General features: G+C 61.6%; 1 protein-coding gene and 2 long non-coding RNA genes across 6 annotated transcripts in view; 1 reads left to right on the forward strand and 2 right to left on the reverse strand.

Annotated features, from left to right (window-relative positions):
* Nucleotides 1-11551, reverse strand: part of INF2 (inverted formin, FH2 and WH2 domain containing) — a 30056-nt gene extending 18505 nt beyond the window's left edge. For all 3 annotated transcript variants that reach the window (XR_004027986.1, XM_030803696.1, XM_030803695.1), the window contains exon 1: nucleotides 11421-11551. The gene's annotated coding sequence lies outside the window, so the exon portion shown is untranslated. The remainder of the gene's footprint in view (nucleotides 1-11420) is intronic.
* Nucleotides 11552-16388: 4837 nt separating this feature from the next.
* On the reverse strand, nucleotides 16389-20920 carry LOC105737995. The gene is made up of 2 exons (XR_004027989.1): nucleotides 20483-20920; nucleotides 16389-17264 (listed from the first exon to the last, which is right to left on the reverse strand). It is a non-coding gene; the product is annotated as an uncharacterized LOC105737995 (long non-coding RNA).
* On the forward strand, nucleotides 17183-20511 carry LOC115832481. Of its 2 annotated transcripts, none has more exons than XR_004027988.1 (3): nucleotides 17183-17272; nucleotides 17600-17674; nucleotides 18874-20511. It is a non-coding gene; the product is annotated as an uncharacterized LOC115832481 (long non-coding RNA). The 2 variants fall into 2 exon arrangements; XR_004027987.1 differs by lacking the exon at nucleotides 18874-20511 and adding an exon at nucleotides 18282-18321.
* Nucleotides 20921-23161: the final 2241 nt, after the last annotated feature.

A 23161-nucleotide genomic window follows, 5' to 3' on the forward strand; every position in this document is an offset into this window, starting at 1 on the left:
CAGAGGGTTAGGGGTAGCACTGTGTCCCCCACTACATCTTAGGCTTCCCTGTACCCATCCCTGACCGAATTTCAGCAACCGAGGCGGCAGGCGGGAAGGGCCCCACCGCGCGCATGAGGACCCCGAGGCTCAGGGCTGGGAGGGGACAAGCCGGCTCAGAAACCTGCACCGCGAGGCCAGCACGGTCCCTGCAGACTGACGGGACCGGATGAGCTTGGGGAGGACTTGGGGGAGCGGGAGGCTCCACTGGCTGGAGCATTACCCACGGTAATGATGCAACAAAACGGCACATCTGAGGCTCCCTTATCTCACCCCAGGGCACTTCCCCCGCCCCACGGACAATATGGACAGGGAGATTCCAAACCTCAGGCATGCCTGGGCTGTCCACAGCGTCAGGAGCGTGGCTGGGGAGGAGGGGCGGCTCCCGGTCTCCCCTGGGCCTCAGTCTGCCCATCTGCATGTGGGTGGGGGGCTCACACCAACAGGAAGACGGAGACCCTTGGCACTCAGGGTTTTACCAGGACTCAGTTGCAACAGGTCTGACTCCAGCCCTGGGAACACCCGGGGAACAGGCCCAGCCCAGAAGAGCCCCAACACGTGCCTTTCCCCAAAACAGAACAGCAGCACAGGCGGGTTGCACCTCTGACGTCGGCTCCACGCCACCACATCCCCCCAGCCGCTGTCCCCAACCACAGACCCTGGGAACCGGCCTCGAAGGTCAGGGGCATCCCAGGCCCTCCTGCAACCATGCATGGCTCAGATCTTATATTTAGCATCTGAGAACGGCAGCGTGGAGCCTCGGGGAGGGAGCTCGGGGGCCGGGCCTGGCAGGGACACGCTCTGAGCCTCCACCCTGGCCCAGCACTCTCCACCCTGGCCCTCGGCTTCCCACCACCTCCAAGGCAGGCACTTTATACCTCCTGCAACAGGTGGGGAACTAGAGGCAGCTGGGTCCCAGAGAAGCTGGGTCTGTGCCCACAGTCCCACACCTGGGCACGGCTGGGCTGTGACTGGAGGTCCCACATGGCTTTGCTTCAAGTGCTGCCCAACCTGGTAAGTCAGGGGACCCCAGGCCGAGGGGCATTTGAGGTCACAGGAGCTGAGCGGGGTCGAGCACCCAAGCGCCTGCCTCCCCAGGCGGCTGTGGCCCCAGCCCCACTGCTGTCCTCGCCACTGGAGGCCCCATTCCTCCCCCCTTGCCATGGGAGAGCATCCTGGAGCACCTGCCCTTGCGGTCTCAGGCCCACTCCCCGGCCTGGCCCACGACCAAGCCTGGTGTGTCCGGCAGTCCAGCCCCTACTCCCCGAACTGCCCCTCAGGCCTCCGCCTGTCCAACTGCCCCAGGGGGCCAGGGGGCTCCTTCCAGGAGGCAGCCTGACAGGTGTAAGCCAGAGCTCTGATCTGCATGTCCCCAGCTCAGGCCCGCACCAGCAGACCTGGGCCCAGTCACTCATCCTGCCTGGGCCTCAGTTTCCTCCTTCGCACCTCCAGCAGCAGGCTGCCAGGAGCATACTGAGAGGCTGTCCTTGGGATGCCCCTCCACCCTGCAGGGGTTCCTGGTCTGGGCACTGTAGAATGGAGAGCCTGGAGCCCCCGGCCCACTGTGGTTTTAAGCCACCCTCCCAGGCCCAGCCCTCTTGGTCATCCAGTGGCCGTCCACTCACCCAGATGCGCAGGACCTTCCGGCCGCCTCTGCCCACCCACTCTGGGCCCTGCCCTGAGCTGCTCCTCAAGCTCTCCTGGCTTCTCATCGCTGCTGACCGCTGAGCTCCCAGAGCGACCTGGGTCCCTCCCAGGCAGCCTCAGGTCCCCAATACCCCTCCTGGTGGCAGCAGGGGTTGCTCCCACCACCATGAAGAGCCAGGCAGCTGGGCCTCTGCATATATTCCCACCCACCTTGGCTGTTGCTGCCTAGAGGCCCCAGAACTGACCCTCCTTTCCTCCCCCGCCTCCATTGGCCGGAGTCCCTATCCCCTTGGCATAGGCTGAGTGGACGGAGTTATGAACTCTCCCAGGCCCGGCCCCTGGCATCCAGAGTGTCCTTTCCAGCCAAGAGCCCCAGGGGTCCCTCCATGCAAAAAATCCTGACCTTTTAGAGACAAGCAGTGCCACCGAGAGCCACCGTGCCCCAGGCCCCAGGGTGTCCCTGGACACAGAAGGTGCTCCCTGACCTGAGTACTGCCCCTCTTGGCACTGCCCAGCGCTCCTTGCCCTGTGCAAGCCCCTGAAAGACCCTAGTCAAGAGGAGCCCCCTTGGTCAGTGGGGTGGAGCCACGGCGGGAGGAAACTGGCCCTCCTGCCCATCAGGTTCCTATACCCCCGTGCCTGGGTGCCCAGCTCTGTGTCTGCGCTGCCCCAGTTGGCCGTGCCCCACCGGGTGCTGTCTGGGGGCAGTGAGTGTAGCAGGGCCTTGCTGGGCTGCGACCCGGCATAGACAGGGCTCCAGCTGAGGTCCCGGAGGCTGAGGCCAGAGCTGCTTTCCTCCTTCTGTGTTGCCACCAAGGCTGCCCGATCTCATCCAGGCACCCCGGTCAGGCTCTACACTGGGGAATGTTCCAACTGCTTTTCAGCATGAGGCTGAACCTGCAAACACACCACGGCCAGACCATATATGCAGCACTCTGACCCGCCATCTGGCCACTGGCTCCAAATGGCCGGGACCTGGTTAATAACTGACAGCTTCTGTGATTTTTGTCCCATCTCATAGGAGCCCAACTTCCAGCCAGCAGCCTCTCTCAGGGCATCCCCGAGCCTTCCTTTTGTCTATAAAAAGCTTTCTATGTATAGAGTGAAATATCCATATGAGAAAACCATGAGGCTTCCCACTCCCCCGCCCGCCTGTGAGTCTCTGCTAAACGCGGGTGGCAGTGGCCGACTCCCTGCTACAGCGAGCTCTGCACAAACAGCCTTGCCTGTTCTCACTGGGGGGTGGTGTCCACTTCTGCAAGGATTCCAGAAGGAATCCACAGTTTACTGATCTCAGGGGCACGGGGCTACGGGGAACAATACGCTGGAAGGCGCCAGTGCCAACTGAGAAGGGAAGGGGGCGGGAGTCTCATTGCTGAGCTGTGTGCCCCTGGGCAGGCTACCCTTCCCCTCTGTTCTCCATCTGGAAAGTGGGTTGGTGGGGCCACCAGCACAGGAATGTGTCCTCAGAGCTCCCCAGCCCCGGCTGTAAGGCATGGCCACCTCCCCACAGGCACAGGAATTTGCGTTCTTCGCAATCTTTTCTACAGCCGGCACCAGCTCTGGCTGAGGCAGGGCAGGACCATCCAGGCTCTGCAGGGCCCGGTACCCATGGCTCAAGCCAGACCCCATGCCTCGGACAGCAAAAGGGTCAGGGCACCAAGAAGGCGTGTCCCATCCACCCCACCCCCGGCAGTCCACCAGCACCAATGGAACTGCACAGGGAAGGGTCTTCCGCAGACGAAGACTCCGAGGTCTGAGGGGCTCGCCCCACCCATGCTAGTGGGACATCACCATGGGCCTTCAGCACTTGCTTTTGTCAACCAATAGCATGGGGCTTCCAGAGGACGGGGCCATGCCTCTCCCCTCAGACTCCAGCTCCTGCAGGCAGGGCCCCCCTCTGGGCCTGGGCCTGGCCAGCCTGGTGTGGTGATGCCACCACCTCCATCCGAATGCCTACACACTCGGGCAGCTGCACTGACTCTCGGGAAGCCACCGGGCCACCGCCCCGCCTGGCAGTCAACAGTCAAGCTGAGTGTGTGGTGTGGGTGGGGACAGGTCCATGCTGGCCCTCACTAGACCTGGGGCCATGTGCCTAGCCCCTGCGGTGCAGACAGAAAACCAGAGCCAGGGAGTGTGGGCTCTCGAGGCAGGCCCAGCACCGAGCTGTGGAGAGTAGCTGGGGGCTCCTGCATGGGCCCATGGCCCTGAGTGGCACACAGGCCGGGGTTAGGGTACCCAGGCTTGAATCCCAGTACGAGAGGGACCTGAGCCAGCCACTGAAGCCCCCAGGCCTCGGCTCCCTCACTTGCCTCCCAGGAGCCAGGCGAGGAGGGCCTTCCACAGCACGGCGTGGGGGGTCCTGTGCCCTCAGCCAGCACCAGTGGGCCTGGAGGCACCGCCGTGACATGTTCTGAGTCTGCCTGGGACAGCCCCCTCCCCTGTGAAGGCCCCACTGGTAGGGAAGGGAGAGGTCTGCCTGAGTCCAGGCTCCCCACGAGGAACAGGCCAAGCCCTGAGCCTGGCAGCCCTGGGGCAGCAGGTACTGCCTTCTGTGCCTGGGACCAAGGGGCTCTGGGGACCCTGAAGCAGTGGCGAGGGTAGGGCAGGCACTGGCTGGGCACATGAGCACCTGTTGGGGGCCACTGCCTGGGAGTGGGCAGGCAGCTGTGGCGTGGCCCTTCTGGCACTGGCACAGGGCTGGGTGCTTCTGGGCCCTGAGCCAACGTTGGTGGTGGGGGTGCAGGGAGGGAGCTTGTCTTCCACGGGGTGGGCGGGCAGAACGGCAGGAGAGGATTCCGGAACTAGGAGGCAGGGGCTGCCACACTGTATTTTTAGCTCCTCCGAGAGCCCCAATTTTTCCACTGCTTGGCAACCCATGGATCTCCGGGACTGCACGCGTTCCTGGCAGCACCCCAGGGTTCTGGGCAGCCCAGGCCCTGCAGGGCGGTGGAGGCACCTGGAGCTGAACCTGTCCTACCATGACCCCCATTCCCTCCCTCACACCCAGACTCCCAGCTCCTTTGAGCCTCCAGCATGTGTCACCTTCCCCACCAGGCCAACAGCCCCCGAGGGACCTCTACTGACCTGGTGGCTCACCGACTGCTGGCAAGGCCCAGGGAGGGCCTGTGCACAGGGGGCCTCAAGGCAGGAGAGGATGGGGGTCCACCCACTGCCACCTGTCCAGGGGCATGGAGCGTGCTGGGCCTTGGTGAGGGCTGGCTGTGTCCTCACTGTCACCTGGCCCGTCTCACACCCAAGAAGCACTCCAGCCCTCATGCCGCCTGCAGTCCCCAAGATCTGGATGGAGTGCGAGGCTTCTGCCTCCAAAGCCCTCCAGGATCCTGAACTCCACTTGTTGTGCAAAGAGGGCCCCCGGGCCACTGTGGGGACAGCAGGACAGAAGGGCCCCCTGGAAGCGGGTGGGCAGAAGGGCGCTCTCAGCAGTGTCATGATCAGAAGACAAAGATGGAAAGCAGGCCACATGGTGATGGATTTCAATCACATGGTGGGTGTGATACCACCAGGACACCTGCCCAATCACTAACTGAAGCTGCATCTTGGATGAATATGGTCGTTTTATACTGAGAAAGAAAGCAAGCAAAATGATCAACAGACAGCAACAACATCTCACAGAGGGAAGCTGGGCTCAGAGCGGTGGCAGCCCCTGCTTGGGTCACCCAGAGAGCACAGCTGGGAGCCAGGGGTCCTTCATGGCACTCTGGCAAGTGTCGGTGGAGGTGGCTGGGGGGTCCGGGCTGGCCAACACTGAACGCCAGGGGACACCACTGGTCCGGGAGCCAGGCTACAGCTGGGCTCTCTGTGTCCCCAGGATCTGGAGCAGACAATGGGTCTGGGGGAGGTACATCTTCCTGGGTTAGGAACAGAGCCCTGTGGAAGCCACAGGGAGGAGGGTGGCTCTGTAGCGGGGGTGGGGGGGGATGCAGCAAACAGGAAATACCCCGGCTCACTGGGAGGAGGGAGGGTCGGCAAGCGCAGCCCAGGCAAGGGAGGACAGGAAGGGCGGAGGCCCCATGCCAGCAAGCCCAGCTCTCGCTTCCACCTGCACTGAGGGTGTGCAGGGCCTGGGTGGGTGGGCGGCTCGCCAGTCACTGGATGGGCCTTCTCCAGGCCACAGTGTCTCCCCTGCACAAAGAGCAGGGCCAACAGGGTGCTCCGTGAGGGCCTGGTCACCTCTGGCATTCTCAGGGGTCTGGGCTGGAGTCTGGGGGCCCAGGGAGAGGTCTGGGGGGACGAGCGGCTCAGGTACTTCCTGGGCCTGAGGGCCTACCAGCACCTACTATGGCTGTGGCTGGGAGTGACGTGTGCAGATCTGTGGTTAGGGACTGGGGAGGGCACAGGGCCTGATCAGGCCCTGCAGGTGGCATGAGCCCAGGGCTGGCCTATCACAGGCCCCAGACGTACCCTGCAGGGGGTCTGCTGGGCAATGAGGGCAGGTGGCCAGGAGCATGACCAGGAGCTCATCACCAGAATCCTCCCACCTGGGTTTCCTTCCCCCAGACCAGACACACTCAGAGATGCCTCCTCTGAGGCCCCAGGTCCCTCCTCTGTCCTCAGAAAAAGCCTCTCTCAACCTGGGAGGGGGAAGGGCAGCAGCTCGTTGGAGCCAGGCCCCGGCTTCAGGGTTCAGGTCCTGATTGCTGTGTGCCTAGCTGGGCCCCAGGGTGTCCAGCCCCCACCCTGCCTGTGCCAGGACAAGAGGGCTGCCCGCTGCCTGCCCACGAGCCAGGCTCCACGGTCCCTGCCCCCAGCCCACATCCCCACTAGCAGCTGCCTTCCCAGGAGCAGGGAGAACAAAGACAGATTGAGAGTGGGGGAGAGGCTAAGCCTGCGCACCCAGCACGGCCAGGGGCTGCTGTCAGGGCCCAGGGTGGGGGACGGCTCTGATTCTGGGTGAGACCGGGCTCTGCCTCTGACCGGCCTGTGACCCATAGCATCTCCTGGTTCCTGTCCCCAAATGCGGACGAGTGTGTCAATGCCAACCCCACAGCTTACTGACAGATCGACGAGATGCCGCCTGTAATGCCAGTGCATAACCACGCACTGACCGCCCGCCTTCCCACTCAGCCCACCTCCTGTTTGGAGGTCACGTCAGCGTGGGTGCAACATGCCATTTGGCAATGCTTGCTGGGACACGAGGGTGCCAGGGGCCTGGGACAGCCAGGCCCATTCTGGACACAGTTTTCTCATCTGTAAAATGGCCAGGATGTTCTCCAGGGCCCCGTAGCTCTGACCTGGGTTGGCTGAGCCAGCACCGCCCGTGTGGCCCCTCCTGGGTCTGGCCCATGGCTCTGCCAGCTCCTGCAGGCAGCCCCTCACTGTTCTGCCTGCACCTCCACAGCCTGGCCTGGCCCAGTGAAGGGGCAGCCGGGGGGGCTCTCTGCACATGGAAGCATAGGCAGGGGCCCTGGGTGTCCCCAAGGGGCTCCCGTTCTCAGGCCACTCATGTCTGTGCACAAGGTGGAAGCAGAGGCAGGTGGGGACAGGTGGCTACTCCCTCGCCCCCACCCTGTGTCCTCCTCCCAGCATAGGCTGGGTGCAGGCGACAGTCTGAGCTGTGCCTGGAGCAGGAACAGGGACCCAGGGGCACAGAGGGTGGGGCAGGCAGGCTGCACGCCGAGGCCATGTCCCAGGGCCTGCCAGGACCCAGGTACAGATGGGGAGACGGAGGCCAGTGGGATGCTGGCCCTCCTCACACAGCTGGCCACCTCCACCCCCGAGCCGGCGAGGGCCGGGACAGCTCAGGCACGAACAAACCCCTGCACCACTGGCCATGCCCACCGGGACTCCATGCATGTTGGGCGGCCGGCCACTCACTGGGCGGAGCGAGGGGCTGGGGCTGGCCTCTGCCCACAGCAGCTGAATGGGGGCTTGGAGATGATACAGAAAAGCCACTACCCAGGGCTGTGTGCTCAGTGGCCACTGCTTCCCTCTCCCTCCCTCCTCACCTGTGCCCTGGGTTAGCCTCAAAGCTACGCTTTGACACTAGCCCTCATCTGCAAAATGGGAAGCGGACAGCCTGCCCTCTGCCCCCGGTGTGGCTCCTGGTTGAGTTCTGGCCCACCGAGGGCTGCGTGGGGGCCTCTGCCTTCACTGTGAGGTGGGCCCAGGGCAGAGCCCCGTAACAGTAGGGCAGCCCTCCAATCCACCCTACCCCCCTCTTCCGCACCCCACCTCTCCCACTTTGGACCTTGGGGTGCTCAGACTGTGTCCAGGTCACAGGAAGCAGGTGGGGTGGTAGAACGCTGTCACAGCGCGGGAGCAGGGGGTCCCTGCCCAGGGCACCAGGGCCGGGGGCCTTGGCAGCATCTTCCCATGTCCCTCTGACCTTGCAAAGGCCTTGATCGGCGGCCAGGAGCCTGGCCAGGCCTCCAGTGGTGCCCATCTGCTCCTTCTGGGTCTCCATGCCATGTCCAACAGACGAGGTTGGGGCTGAGGGAGACAGAGGGTGCCCCAGCCATGGCCAGTCACCCTTCTGGGGTGAGAACAGGAGTGAACTGAGGGCACAGAGGCTCGGGGCGGCCCAGCTTGGCCCTTCTCTCGGGACTCTCCTGGCCCCTCTCTCCCTCCCTGCTGCCTCTGGGAAAAGCTGCAGGCGAAAGAGGAAAGCAGCCTTGGCCCCTGCCCTTGGCCATTCTGTCCTCAGAGCCTTCACGCTAGTCATCCCATCTGGGCTGTGACCACGCTGGTCGTTCCACCCAGGCTGTGACCCAGGCCGACTGGCCGGGAGGGCTCCGGGTCCAGGCTGGCCCTTGGGCAGTTGTCTGTCTGCATGGGCTGCTCTGGAGTGACACAGGTGGTCGCCTGGAGGGCGGGCCTATTCCTGCCCCACCAACCCCCAAGTTTGGAGGCCCAGTAACGGCTACTTGACCAGGACAGGCCTGTCCTATTCCCAGAGTGGCAGTGCCAGCACCCTGAGCCTACCCCAGTGGTAGCAACAAGGGGTGTGGGGCCTCGGTCGGCCTCCAGCTACTCTGTGGGGCCAGCCCATTTGCACCCTGACCCCCAGTAAGTGCCCTGTGCCTGCCTGGCACAGTGCTGAGCGGGGCTGGGCTCCAGGCTCTGGGCACAAAGGCAGATGCACACAGTAGGGGCTTTATCAGCACCTCCTGGCAGAATGGATGGCACTGAGTGTAAAATGGCACTGACTGTCCCGTGCCTCATCTGTGAAATGAATGCTCCTGCGGGACCCACGCCGTGCTGGGAGGGATGAGGGTGGGAGACCGTGCGGAGGGACTCGGCAGGCTGGCTCATTCCTTCCCTCCTCACCCACTCACTCAGCACACAGACCCTGCCCAGGCCAGTGTGAATGGTGAGTGGACAGGCCCGGCTTGAGGCTGGCCCTCGGGAACTGACATGAGCCCTCAGAGGGGCGACCCTGAGCAGCCCCTGTGGTTCCTTATTTAATTACAGCTTAGAAAGGGCTGTGAGAGAGGACGGCCCCTCAGGAGAGGACAGGCACCACCAGTCTGCCCTGCTCTCCTGGCCTGGTGGTCGCCAGAGTATACCGGCACTGGACTGGGGGGGCAGCTGTGTGAACAGACCCCACCCCAGCTCAGGACTCAGGCTGTGTGGGTGCTCAGAGGCAGACCAGGCAGGACTCTCCCTCCTAGGGTGAGGCTGGCAGGAGTGGAAGCCTCTCTAACAGGAGGCCAGGTGGTTGGACCCTGCTCACCCCTCCATTGACGGGGAGCCCGTGCCCCTGCCCTCTCTCCTTCCCATCGTTGGTAGGACTTTGTCTTTGACTTTAGGCTCTGCTGTGGCCCCTGGGGACTACCCTCCAGAGACTGGCTCCTATGTGGCCTCCACCTCCCAGCCTTCCCGTCCACCATCCTGAAAACAGATGGGGGTGTGCCTTCTCCAGTGTAATGTGTCCACCGGGCCATGAACCACACACCTATCAGACACCTGCTGTTTGCAAGATGGAGGTAGGGGAGGGGCTGGCAGCAGGGAGTCAGGTCTCATTCCTGACTACAGGGAAATTTGACCTCCAGTCACCAGCAAAAAGCCAGGGGCTTGGGCTTATTTCACTGTCCCTGTCCAGAGCTGGGCCAGCTGAGTCCTGCCCCACACCCACAGGCAGCACCGCATTACTTTCCAGTCACCACCCACCCCTCCCGCAGCCTGCACGAACCCCATAACTTTTCCAACCCAGGAAGTAACTGCACTTTGATGGAAGGCGCAGAGTCTATTTCAGGTAGGAGCTTCCACGTCCCCACATGTGTGGTGTGTGTCATTCGCTTGACAGCCATCAGCTCCTCCACAAAGTGGGCGCTCACCTGAAGGTTAACTCTTCGCTGCTCAGGAGCCCTGGCTGTGGAGGCTACAGTCCCACCTGGCCACTTGGTCCGTCCCCACTAGTGACACCCCCTTTGCCGGGCTGCAGGGCCCATGACAGTCCAGGGATGGGAGGGCAGGGCCTGGGCAGGGGTCAGCTCCCTCAGCTTCAAGGAGGGCCCACTGCACCAACCTGGCTTTTAGAACAGAAAATTGCTGCTGCCCTGGTAGGGGCGGGAGCAGTGTGAGGTCTCAGACCCCAGGTCTGGAACCCAATGCTGCTATTTGCTGCACTGGGGGCTGAGCACCCACACCCCGAAAGCCCCTGGCTGGGTGGCACCCTCGGGGTCTGAGGCGCTGCTCTGGGACCGCACCTTCCCCAGTGCAGGGCGGCAGGGAGCAGGTCCCAACCTGAGCTGCTGTCCCACCCTTCAGAGTGCAAATGTGGAAACTGAGGCCCGAAGAGGGCAAGTATCCTGCTCCATTCCAGTGCCAGGGGGAGGGGCAGGGCTGGCAGTAAGGGAATTTCCTACGTCCAGCGCCTTCTGGGTGTGCTTGACCTCTGGCCCGTTCCTGGGTTCCTGGTTCCTTGCCTGGGCAGGGTCTCTGCCTCTCTGCCTCCTGGTGTGTCCAGCTGGAGTGGGCAATAATGCTGTGGTCGCAGCTGAGCTGCGGGAGCCCTGGGTGGGGAGCTTGAGCCCCAGAAGGCCCAGACAGACAGACAGACCACCCCCCATGCCTGTGCTCCCCAGGGGGACTGGGGGCGGTCAGGGACACAGCTGGTCACCCCGGCTTCCCCTCCTTAGTCATGCCCACTCCTGGGGCGACTCCCCAGTTAGAGGGTTGACGGGTGGGTCTGGGGGCGCACAGGGATTGGCTCCTACCCCACCCAAAAGGAACAGAGAGCTGTGATGGAGGCTGATTCCCCTAAGCCTGCCAGCGGCTGGGGGGTGGGGAGGGCCCCCTGTGCGCCCACCTGCGCGTGGGCAGCTGGAAGCCAAGCAGTCAGGGTGGGGCCGCAGGCCGGCGCGCACCTCGGGGTGCCACCCGGGCGGCGGACCCGAAGTTGAAGTTTATTTTCCCAACTGTGGCTGATTCATGGTCAGGATGTGGCAGCCGCCAAGCGCAGAAATCCCGCCTGCCCTGGGAGTAGGCCCGGCCGACCCTGGGCCCACCACTCTGCGGGCAGTGCGCGCTCGGGCGGTGCCTCGGCGCGGAGGACCATAGTCCCGAGCGGGGCACGCGGGGCCGGGGGGCCATGGGCGCCCTGGGGTCCCCGCCCGGGAACTGTACTCTGCGCCGCGGGACCGCCCGCCGCCACCTGGGCACACACGCCGCAGCCCGGAACCTCACTCCTGGACGCAAGCACGCCCCTGCCTCCTCCCGGACTCAGTTTCCCCTGAGGCTCCTAGCGGACCCCGAGGCCAAGGACTTACCCGGTGAGGCAACGGCCAGAGGGCTGTGGTGCGGCCGGCGCTCCGTCCGGGGCCGGGTCAGGGGCTGCGGGCAGCCGGCGCCCACTGCGGCGCTCCGCAACGCTCGGACCGTGGCTCCTGGCGGGCGCGGGGCGGGCGGGGCGGGGCGGGCGGGAGGAAGAGGAGGTGCCGCCCCGCCCGTCAGCGGCCACGTGGGGAGCGAGCGCGGGCCGGGGGCGGGGCCTGGGGGGGGGGTCGATGGGGTGGCCCCGCCCACTGTGGCCGGTCCCTGAGGGCGCTTTAAGGGGTCTCCCCACGCCCGTGAATACCCCGGCCGCCCCCTCGCGGTCCCCGCTGGCCTGGCTCCTGGTGGGCGGAGATGGGGGTGGGACGCGCAGAGCGGGGCCGTCGCCCGCCTCAGTCCCCACTGTCCGCCCCGTCCCTGCCCTCCGCCGTCTCCCGTCCACCTACACCCCCATCCTCCCGGTGGGACTGGCTTCCCAGGCGCCGCTCACCTCTCTCTGCCCCGGCTCGGGACTCCTGTTCCAGCCAGCCGGATCCGGAGTCCCCGCGTCCGGGGATCCCTCGGCAGAGATGGCTCTTCCCAGGCTTTGGGGAGAGAGCCTACCCATCAACCAGGCCACCCATGTGGCCTCCTCTCCGCAGTCCTGCCTGACCCCCTTCCACCCTTGAGGGGGTCTCGGCGGTCGTGGGCAGCCGCACTTCGCCGGTTGGTGGAGGCAGCTGCATGAGGGCCGCGGAGGTGTCGCGATGGGGTGGGTTTTCTCTGCCACCCCTCTGCTGTCCGGCCTCATCGGTCTCCTAGATTGAGGGGGGCACCCATCCCCCCACCGCCGACATTGACCAGCGTGGGGCGTGCCCATAGTCGGCTCTGAAAGCCAGCCTGGTTGGATGAGAACCAGGCCCCAGTTCTGGAAGTCCCTTCTGACGTCTGACCCTCAGCCAGAGCTGCAGGAAGCAGCGCACCAGGCCTGGGGTTTGGGGGCCACTGGCAGCTAGAGGGAGGGCAGAGGAAGGCAGGCCTGGGGGAGCCCCCGTGTGACGTGTGACAGAGCAGACACAACCCCTGCCCTGAGAACCGGTGCCAGCACTCCCTGTGTGGCTTCAGGCTCGGATACGACCCTGTGGAGCCTCAGTTTCCCTATCTGTAAAATAGAGTAAGTACCCGTAAGGGCTGTATGAGGGTCAAGAACATGTGGATAAAGTGTCTCCACTCGGAGTCCTGACATCTCTCTCCAGAGGGCTTGCTGTGTGGGCCGTGGCGGCCAGGGCTCAGGGTAAGGGCAAGGGGAGACAGAAGGGCTCCTGAATGGCTTCCCAGCCCCCAAGCAGCTTCTGCTTTGAGGCCAACTGCGTGTCCTTCGGCTTCGGTGTGGCTCCGCTCTGGTGGGGATAAGCCCTGAATTGCAGGCTGTGTCTGTCTGCTACCTTGCCCTGCCCAGCAGCCCCAGCTCCGGAAGTTTGCTGGCTCAGCTCCAGTGCAGGAGCAGCTGCAGGCAACAGCCCGGAATGAGAGCTCCTGAGTGCCGGGTGTGCCTGAGGAGCCAGCCAAGGCAGGCGCTCACTGGACACCCTCCAACCTGGGCGGCGGCTGCTCCTAGACAGGCACTCTGCAATTCTTGGAATGCACCTGGAAGGCCTGCCGCCGGCTCTCCACACCAGGCTCCAGGGCCCCTTCAAGAGCAGGAGGCCCTCCTGCCCTCCCTCAAGCTGGGCTTTGGGTCTCCTGGTGCACTCCTGGACCCGAGCATTGGTGCCTGCCCTGGCACCACCTGAGGGTGGGGTGGAGGGCACGGGCGGGGCTGACTCATCTGCGTTGGGAGCTGATGCCTGGCAGCGGCGCTGGCCAGTGGGTGTGTTTGTTGATCCAGTGAATGGAGGAATGTGGGGAGGTTGGTGGGGAGTGAGCTTTGACCTGCAGCCCCCTCCCCTGTCCACCTGCCTGGGGGAAAGGCAGAGTCCTGAGCTTCACTCAGAGGCTGGAGCTGGAGGTCAGGTGTGGGCGAGGGGTCCACCTTTCCTGCCCTGATGGGGGAGGGAGGCCCAGCGCCCCCAGGGCCGCTCCTGCCTGGGGCTGTCTCCCTTGCACGCAGTCATGCTTCCGGGCCGCACACCTTGTCCAGAGAGGCCAGCACAGGCCGGAACAGGGTGAAGAAGGTGGGGTGGATGTGATTTAGTTGGAGAGAGGTTGGAGAAGTCCCTGGGGTCGGCAGGGAGTGCAGAGGAGGGCTTTGGGCCCTGATTAAGAGTGTGTGCCTGTGTGTGTGTGTGTGTGTGTGTGTGTGTGTGTGGTGTATGTGCGTGTGTGTGTGTGTGGAGTGGAGGCCGAGGTCAGAGGTCTGGGAGGGTGGAACTGTGGACACTGAAAGGGGGATTTCCGTCAGGCTTCAACCCACCATGCCCGGGGCAGCAGGGTTCAACTCGGCTTGAGCGCTGATTTTCTGAGACATACAGAGGCCCCCTCCTCTTTTCCTTCAGTGGCTCACCCTCAACCCTCTGCACCTCCAGCGCTCCCAGACTCCATCCTGGTCCTATTCTGAGCTTGCTTCCTGGCCCTGGGGTTGAAGGGAGGACTGATTTGGCCTCAGAAACACAACACCTGCAGCCACCGCCTGCGGCTTCTGGAGCTGCTTCCTGGAAGCCATGGCCTGCCTGGAGCCTCCCCTCCTGGGTGTCGGTCCTTCCTTGGAGCCGGGTACACAAGTGCCTGCCCACAGCTGCGGGTACCCAGATGCCTGAGAACAGGGTCATGCAGGTACAGGCTGGTGCTGTGACACACCCAGGGGGAGCCACATGTGCCTGGCCACTGGCACAGAGTGCAAGAGTGGCCCTGCCACTGTAGGCCTGTGGAGAGCTGGAAGATTGGGATGAGGGGAGAGCAGGCCTTGGCACTGACAGCTTGAGTTCTGCTAGAAACAGGCAGGCAGGCGTGGGTTGTTCTGAGAGAAATCCCCCCAGCCTGATGCTGGCGCTGCCGTGCAGTCAGGATAGCCCTGCACGCAGCAAGCGGCCACTTGCAGGCCCAGAAGGGCTTCCTGGGGTCCACCTGAGCAGCAGCCTGGCCATGGGCTCATTTCCTTCATCAGTTCAGCACCCGGAATGCTTTTTATCTTTTTTCCCCTTTTGAGATTTTATTTTGCATCCTACTGGGGTGCCCTGAGATGATCTCTGATATTGTTACAGAATGAAGTAAGTGAAAACATGCCTGCCCACCCATGTCCACCCACCTTGCCCACCTATGTACCCGTTCACCCTTTCATCCATCCATTCCCACACACACCTACACTTCATCCGTCCATTCACCCACCTACCCACCCATCCATCCACCCACCCTCATCCATCTGTCCATCCACTCATCCATCAACCTACCCATCCACCTACCTACCCATTCATCCACCCATCCACCCACCCTTATCCATCCATCTGCCCATCCATTCATCCATCCATCCACCCATCTGTCCATCCACTCATCCATCCACCTACCCATCCACCTACTCACCCATTCATCCACCCATCCACCCACCTTATCCATCCATCTGCTCATCCATCCACCCATCCACCCACCCATCCATCCACTCATCCATCCACTCATCCATCCATCCACCATCCATTTACCCATCCACCTCCCCACCCACATCCACCATCCACCCACCCATCCATCCCTGGCATCCATTCATCCATCCACCCACTCATCTGTCCATCCACTATCCATCCACCTACCCATCCACCTACTCACCATTCATCCACCCATCCACCACCCACCCATTCATCCACCACCTGCCATCCATCTCCCATCCACCTCCCCACCCATCCACCCCATCCCCACCCCCCCCCCTCCCACCCCCACCCACTCTTATCCATCCATCTGCTCATCCATCCACCCATCCACCCATCCACCACTCATCCATCCATCCACCATCCATTTACCCATCCACCCATCCACCTACCCACCCATCATCCACTCATCTACCCATCCACCTACCTACCCACCCATTCATCCACACATCCACCCACCTCATCCTCCTCTGTGCATCCATTCATCCATCCACCCACTCATCTGTCCATCCACTTATCCATCCACCTACCCATCCACCTACTCACCCTTAATTCATTCATCCACCCATCCACCCACCTACCCACCCATTCATCCACCCACCCTTAGCCATCCATCTGCCCATCCATTCATCTGTCCACCCACCCACCTATCCACTCACACATCCATCCACCTACTCATCCACCCATCCACCTACCCACCCATCATCCACTCATCCACCCATCCCCCCACCTACCCACCCATTCATCCACCCATCCACCCACCCACCCTTTCCTCCACCCATCCACCCACTCACCTGTCCAGCTGTGGCACCTTGGGCAGCTGTTCTGCTCTGTGCTTGCTGACAAGGACATGACCACCCCCAGTCACCTCCAGCCAGGTCCTTCCTCCCACATCCCTGCCCCTCCCTTGGCTTTTTGCTCTGTAGCTGGCAGCTTTGCATGCTGGGGCTCCAGCAACCCCCTGTGGAGCCTCTCAGCATTTTGCAAGCTTCTCCTGCATTTCTCAAGAGCACCTGAGTCAGCCTGTCTGTGTCTGGCTGCAGGAGGTAGACAGTGGTCAGGGCTTATCCCTGGTCTGAGGAGGGGAGGCAATAGCTGGGACCAGGCTGCTGCTCTTAGAAGGGACGGTGGGTGGGGCGGTCAGTCAGGGGCTTGTGTCAGGCAGGAAGCTGTGTCCTCTTCATTTGAATATTGCACACACAAACAGTAGAATCTCATTATTTACAGATTCTGTACTTGCAAATTTGCCTACTCGCTAAAATGTATTTGTAAACCTAAAACCAGTACTTGCTTAAGAACAGTCTGCATCTCTTGAAAATGAGATAAAATAAGATTAATACTTGCTTTTGTGGTGATGTGTCCTATGGAGAAAATACATGTGATGGACAGGCTCTGTACAGGCATGAGTTGTAGTGCTCTTGGCCGGGAGTTTAGTGACATATATTAACAGAAACACATAAATAACTCTATTGTGTACTGATTGGTTGCTGAAAAGGCTGGAGCAGAGGCTCATAGGAACCTGGCCCTCTATTTCCCTTAGGAGCAGAGGTTTGGCATTCACTGACTCAAGTGTTCGCAGCCATATCATGGAACACAGGACTTGCTGTCACAGATCGAGCTGCTGCACGGCATGCATGAGGTGCCCAGAGCTTGGGTCTACCACACCAAGAGTTTTTACATTCATAGAAACCCACGTAACTACCACCCATACATAGCAAACTATACAACACCTCCAGGGCCCAGAAAGTTCCATTGCATAGCCCCCTCCATGGGCACCTGCCAAAGCTAACTGCTTTTCTCCTCTCTGCCACCATAGATCCATCATTCTAGGATTGCATGTAAATGTCAACCTTTGTGTCTGGCTTCTTTCGCTCCACAGTCTCTGAGACTCATCCACGCAGTGGTGTGCATCGTTCACTCATGTTTCTTGATTTCTATGAAATATTTCGTTGCACAAACCTATCCGCTGAAAGCTGAGGTGCAGAGGCCGGGTGCTGGCAGAGCTGGTGGGCCTCCTTCGGGCACCTCGCTGAGCAGGCTGAGCCAGTGCTGGCCCTCGGGAGACGCAGTCCACCTCCCTGCTGACCTCCAGTGAGCCCTCGAGCTGTCCCTCCCCTCCCCAGCCTCCTTCTCAGTTGCCTCAGTTGTCCGGTGGGAGTCCAGATGGGATGCGTGCCGTTCCCCTTAGCGGCACGCAGGTTACTTGCACGATGGGGAGAGCTGCTCAGCTTTGAACTGTCTTATGTCGGGGGTCCGTGCCATCTTTTGCTTAAAGAAGGGGTTCTCCAGCTAACGAGGTGAGAAGACACTGGGCCTTGCAACCCTGGTGTTGGGAATTTGAGGGGCTGGAGGGAGCACCAGATGGGCTCCCTGGAGGTGCTCCTTTGAGAGCAGGGAAGTGCCTGAGACCCACCCACACCGCAGCCCATAGTCTGCCTGCGTGTAGCTGTGTTCTGACTTGCTCTGCTTCTGGCCTTGAACCCTGCAGACTCAGAAGAGGCAGGGATGGGGCGGCAGAGAAGGGGAGAGGGGGAGAGGGCTCAGGGCAGGCCCTGTAGGCTGATGAATCGGATCCTGCCTGATGATCTTGGAGGGAAGGAAATACAGTCTAGAATGCCTTGCAGGTGATTTTTGGCCACTGGACTGTGTTTTGAAGAGAAGTAGTGCCAAGACTTTGTGGGTCTCCAAAGTCTCCAGAGGTAAGTTGTGTGTGTGTGTGTGTGTGTGTTGTGTGTGTGGTGTGTGTGTGGTGGGGAGGGGGCGGGTTTCAGAAGTATTTATGAATGGAATGGTGACTGGAATGAGGACACCACTGCGACTCTCTGCCCTCCCCTGGGGGCTTTCTCCATCCTCCTTCACTCTCCCCTCCACCCTCCCATCTCTCCCTGAACACCTCCCTCCCTGCCCCACGGCTCCAGGGCCTTCAGGTATGCTGGTCACTGATGCCAGCCTTCTGCTTTGACACCCCTCGTGGGGGACCCAGGCACCCAGGGGAGCCAGGCTCTTGGAGTGGACGGTGGGAGGCAGGGAGTGGCAGCCCCAGGCTGAGGCATGTAGGAGGATGCATGCTTGGGATTTATTCTGGAAGGGTCACCAGGAAGCCACGGAGCGGTCACTTTACAAACCAGTTTGTGCTGCCTCCCCAGAGCCCCTCCTCCCCTCCACCTCTCCCCTCCTCAATTGCAGCCACCCGCAGACCCCTCCCCCAGGTCTCTGTGTCTTTGAGGACCTTTGCTGCTCCTTGGGTTTTCAACATTAATACTTAGTTTATTAAAGTAGCACATTGAAAGTCTCATTTTTTGCCAGGCACAGTGGCTCACGCCTGTAATCCCAGCACTTCGGGAGGCCAAGGAGGGTGGACTGCTTGAGCCCAGGGGTTCAAGACCAGCCTGGCCAACATGGGGAAACCCTGCCTTTATAAAAAATACGAAAATTAACCAGGCGTCATGGCGTGTGTCTGTAGTCTTAGCTACTTGGGAGGCTGAGGTATGAGGATCGCTTGAACCCGGGAAGCCGGGGCTGCAGTGAGCCAAGATCATGCCACTGCACTCTAGCCTGGGTGACAGAGCGACACCCTGTCTCAAAAAATAAAATAAAGTTAAATAAAAATAATAAAATCAGTTTTTTCCCCCACACGTTTGGGTTTATTTTGCCAATCTTATTCGTCTACTAAACTCTCCCAGTCCCTTTCGAGGGGCCTGTCTGGCATTTTAAAGGAGCTCATGAACGAAGCGTCTTTCCATCGTCCTTGTGAGCACTTCGGATGCACACGGGCTTCACAAGCAGCGACTCCGTGGCGCAGACCTTTCAATATACTGATTCTCGGGTTCTTCAAAAATTCCAGTGTTGTCTGAAAAGGCAGCTTAATCATTTCCTTTATTTTCCCTTAATGTCACAGCTCTGAGTCAGCCACACGTGGACGGATCTGTAACGGCCATGATAATAACCACGGAAGCACAGTCCATAGATGTCCAGGTGCCAGCTGCAAGTACCAGTGCTCAGCACACGGGGTCTGCTTCCATCCTCCCTGCCATGTGCGGCGGGCACCGGGACCCCCACTTTACAGAGCACGCTGAGACCCAGGGACGGGCAGCACCCTTCCAGCCCGGCCCTGAGTGCCGTCTAGCCGTGTTACTCTGAGCTATCCCAGGCACACCAACATTGTGGAGGCCCCTAGCCACCAGCGCAGGCTGCATGCACAGATGACCCCTCAGTTCAACCCAGACGCGATAATCCTAGGGTTGGCTGACTTTCTTCCATCCTGGAGGCTAGACTTGTCCGGGAGGGAAGTGAGGATTTTAGGAGTGGCCACTGCTGGGGTGGCCCTTCCCCTAGGTGAGGGCTTGGTTTCACAGTGAGCATTCCTGAGTTAGGGTAAATAATTCCCCAGTTCTTACAGAACCTCCTAGTTTCACTGCTAGCTTGGAAGTATATCAGACTCTTTCTTCCCACCTTGATGGGACCTGCTGCCAGGTTATGGCTGGATTCTGGCCTGTGTTCTCCCCTCACCTGGCCTGCAGGCCAGGCAGCCTGCTCTGGCTTCCCTATGCCTCCAGGGGTGCTGCCCATCCCAAAGGCTGGATGGCTGTCCCTGCTCCCTGCCACCCTCCCGCCTCCTGGCCCTGCTCCGCGCCCCACTGCAGGCAGCTGCCCGCTCATCTGGGGCACCTTATCTGCCAGTCTTGGCTTTGCTTAGCCCCAGGCACCATGCTTTTTTCATGGAAAGGAATCCATTTGCTCCTGAGCTCTTCCAGGATGACAGGTGACAGATTCCAGAGGGGAGGTGGGAAGGCCAGCGCTTCCCCGCTAAAGCCCCTTGGGCAAGGCTCTGACCCAGCCCCTAGGCCCTCCCTGCCCCTCCCCACACTGCTGCCTCCTGCCTGCATCTTCCTGAGCGCCCAGCACAGCGTTCCCTTTCTCCTGTAGAATAGCAGGGAGACTTACGGGTTAAAAATAACCCAAAACCCCAAACCCCTATCTGACTCTACATACACTGGCTGTGCCAATTCCTCGCCAGGCACTGGGGTCTTTCCCATGCCGCTGCACAGGCTGCTGGCTCTTCTGGGACCCCCACCCCAGGGAACTCCTCCAGGCCCTCCTCCCCTCCCTGGAGACTCCCAGCCCCTCCCACTTCCCGCCTTGGGAGAGTGACAGCTCCCCTCCTTCCCACAGCGCCTCAGCCTGGAATCTCCACTTGCATGCATCCGGTTTCCTGTCTGGCTTCCTGCCTGGCTCCCCAGTTAAACTTCCAGTTCCAGGCCCGGTGTGGCCAGGGGTCAGCCATGCTCAGCAACCAAGGGGATGTCTTGGGCTCCAGCCCCCATCCTCACCTGCCCCGCCCACCCTGCCTCTCCAGGAGTGCCTTAGAGTGAACCCCAGGCCCTGCCTCCGGGGCCTCCGGGGCCTGCGCCTCCTGCACTCAGACGCCTGCAGCCACCTCTCCGCCCCCGTGTCTGCTCTGCTTTCTCGGCTACCCCAGCTTGGCCTTGTCGTTCCTGATGTCTTACCTTGGCCATATTTTCAAAATAAAGTGGAATTCCAGTCCTAATTTCATAAAACGTGGAGTTTGCTGAGAGGGGGCGCTGGTGCCCATGTGCGGGTAACTAGGGCTTAGCCGAACGCCTTCTACATCAGGCCTCCTAGACGCTGCCCCCAGCTCTGAGAGCCAGATGTGACATAACCAGCTCCGTGTCCAAGGTCCCCAAGGTGAGGGCCAAGCCTACACACGGCTTTCTGTGGGTGGCGTCCAGGAGAATGTTCTTTGTTCCTCTTTTCACCTTTCGCTGGCAGCGCTTTATTCAGTGAGCACGGGGCATTGATAAGGCCCCTGTTCCAGTGGGGCGCTGGGAGGGCCCTTCCCTGCCCCTGCTTTGTGGGGTCCTTACCCCTCGCCCGCCCCATTTCCTCCTGCATATGCCAGTCTGTGGATCCTTCACAGCCTGGTGCCACCCCCCAGATGGCAGCTCGTGATGTCGACTTCTCTTCCAGGGCCTGGCTCTGGGAGGAGCTGGTGTTTGCTGGGAGAGTGAGTCAGCTGGTAGCTCTGTTTCCTTGGCCTGTGTGGAGTTTCTGTTTAGGAGGCACATGGGTGCTCCACAGTCTGAGTGAGCCCCTCCAGCCGAGACCCCACCTCACTGCCCACCACGCCCCACCATCTCTGGTTTCTCTTCCCTGGGCTGGTGTTAGTCCAGCCCCACCCACCCTGATGGCAGGCCTCCTCTGTGTGCACGCGTGTGCTTGTGTGTGTGCGTGTGAATTTTCCCTGGGAGGTGGCTCCTGAGTGCTGATGAGCCTGGTTCGGTTCCAGCCAGGGGTCCCCACAAGCCCAGCTAGCAGAGCTCGGAGCTTTCTGGGGCTCCCTTATGCTGGCAGAGGGTTGGCTGCGCCCTCATCCAATGCTGCTGACTCAAGGCCTGAGTCATTGCCAACCTCCCTCTGACGGTGGCTGGGCCTGGGTGGGCTGGGCAGGTTGGGCATGGCGGGTGCACAGGCCCTGAGGGGTGGGAGCTGTCAGACCACCGCCCTGCCCTGTGCAGCAGGGAGCCCTGCGTGGGCTGCATTACAGAGCACAGGCCTGGCCTGGCCTATCTGGAGGGACTCCCCAGAGGCCAGGAGTGGCCCTGTGAACAGCACAGTCCCATGGTACAGTGGCAGGGTGCTGTGGCTGGGCCGGTCTGGGTCCTGGCTCTGCTGCGTGCTGAGATGGGGGTGATGATAACAGTTCCACCTCCTAGGGCTGCTGGATGGGAGGTGTGTGTGAAGCCCCCAAGCCAGGCCAAGCTACCATCAATAAAAATGGCCCAGATGCCAACGCATGGGTGTAGGCAGCAGCCTGGTCAATGGCCTGGCCAAAGTCCGGGGTAGGGGCCACAGGGCCACTTCAGCTGTGTGCAGGGAAGGCTCCTCTGCACACACTGAGGTGGCAGGGGTGAGAGTCAGAAGAAGGAGGGTGGGTTTGTTCCACAAGCAAGGAAAGGTGACGGAGGCTTTGAGTGCAGCTCGGGGACCCTGATTTATGGGATTGGATTGGAGGGTCCCCCTTGGTGAGGGGCAGAGGATGGTAGGGCCAGGCGGAGGGGGTGAGCTGGGACAGAGCCGGTGGGGTCTGCCGAATGGTAAGGGGATGTGTGAGTGTGAACCTGAGAGAGTGCATATGTTTGAGCAGAGGCCGAGGAATCAGCATTCACTCTTTGCAGAGGGCAGAGGTAATTTACAAATGACTGGGGACCCTCAGGGATCTGTCTTGACCCTTCCTCTGGGGCCTCAGTCCCCTGTTCAGCCCAAGATCCCCTAGAGAAGAGCCAGGGCATCTGGGGTCCCCCAGGAGCAGCCTGGTCCCCTGCAGTCCTTTCTGGGGCCTGGAGTTGACACTACGGGAGCCACAGAGCTGTGCTGGCCCCGGAATCCTGGGAGCCCTGTTTGCCTCTGTCCCCGTCAGGGTAGCCCAGCTGGAGGTTGTCCCCATCCATGTGGTGTGGGCCAGGTGCCCTGCCCCAGCACTGGGCCTGATGAGTGCCTAGGGAGGGCAGCTGGGCTGGGTCCACCCTCAGCCACTGCGCCCGGCAGTGCCATCACCCTGCTTACAGATGGACAGGCCCAGGGCCTGGGGCTTGCTTGGGCCCACAGAGTGGCTGCTGCAGCTGGGGCTGGGCCTGTGCCTCCCTGACCTGGTTCCACGCAGCTCCTGGCATTTCCTTCCCCTTCCCTCCCCCAGGACGCCCAGCTTTCCCAGCGGGCCGGCTGGGGAATCTCATTACTCCCAACCTACAGATGCAGAAACTGAGGTTGCAAGAGGGGAGTGGCTGGCAGCCAGGAGAATGGGAAGGCACCCGGTGGCAAGGTCGGAGTCTGCCCAGCTGGGTGGGGATGAGGCCTCTGTGCAGAGCTGTCCGGAGTCCTGGGGGAGAGTAGAGGGGCCACTGCCAGCAAACAGAGGATGAGCTGGGGCTGGGACCCACCCGGACCTGTGAGCACTGGAGTCCCTGGCCAGGTCACCCTCAGGGCCTCTGGGCAGGAAGCCTCTCACCTGGGCTGGCCCGTCTGGTCCTGGGCACCCGCTCAGGCCTCACAGGAGGGGCTTCCCATGTCAGGGCGGGAGCCTTCAGCTGGGGTCTAGGGTCTCTGACCACCCCAGCTCTGCCACATGGAGTGAAGGGAATTGACCTCTTTCAGCCTTAGTTTCTGCA

Source organism: Nomascus leucogenys, chromosome 22a, assembly GCF_006542625.1.
Source record: "Nomascus leucogenys isolate Asia chromosome 22a, Asia_NLE_v1, whole genome shotgun sequence".
Lineage (NCBI taxonomy): Eukaryota > Metazoa > Chordata > Mammalia > Primates > Hylobatidae > Nomascus > Nomascus leucogenys.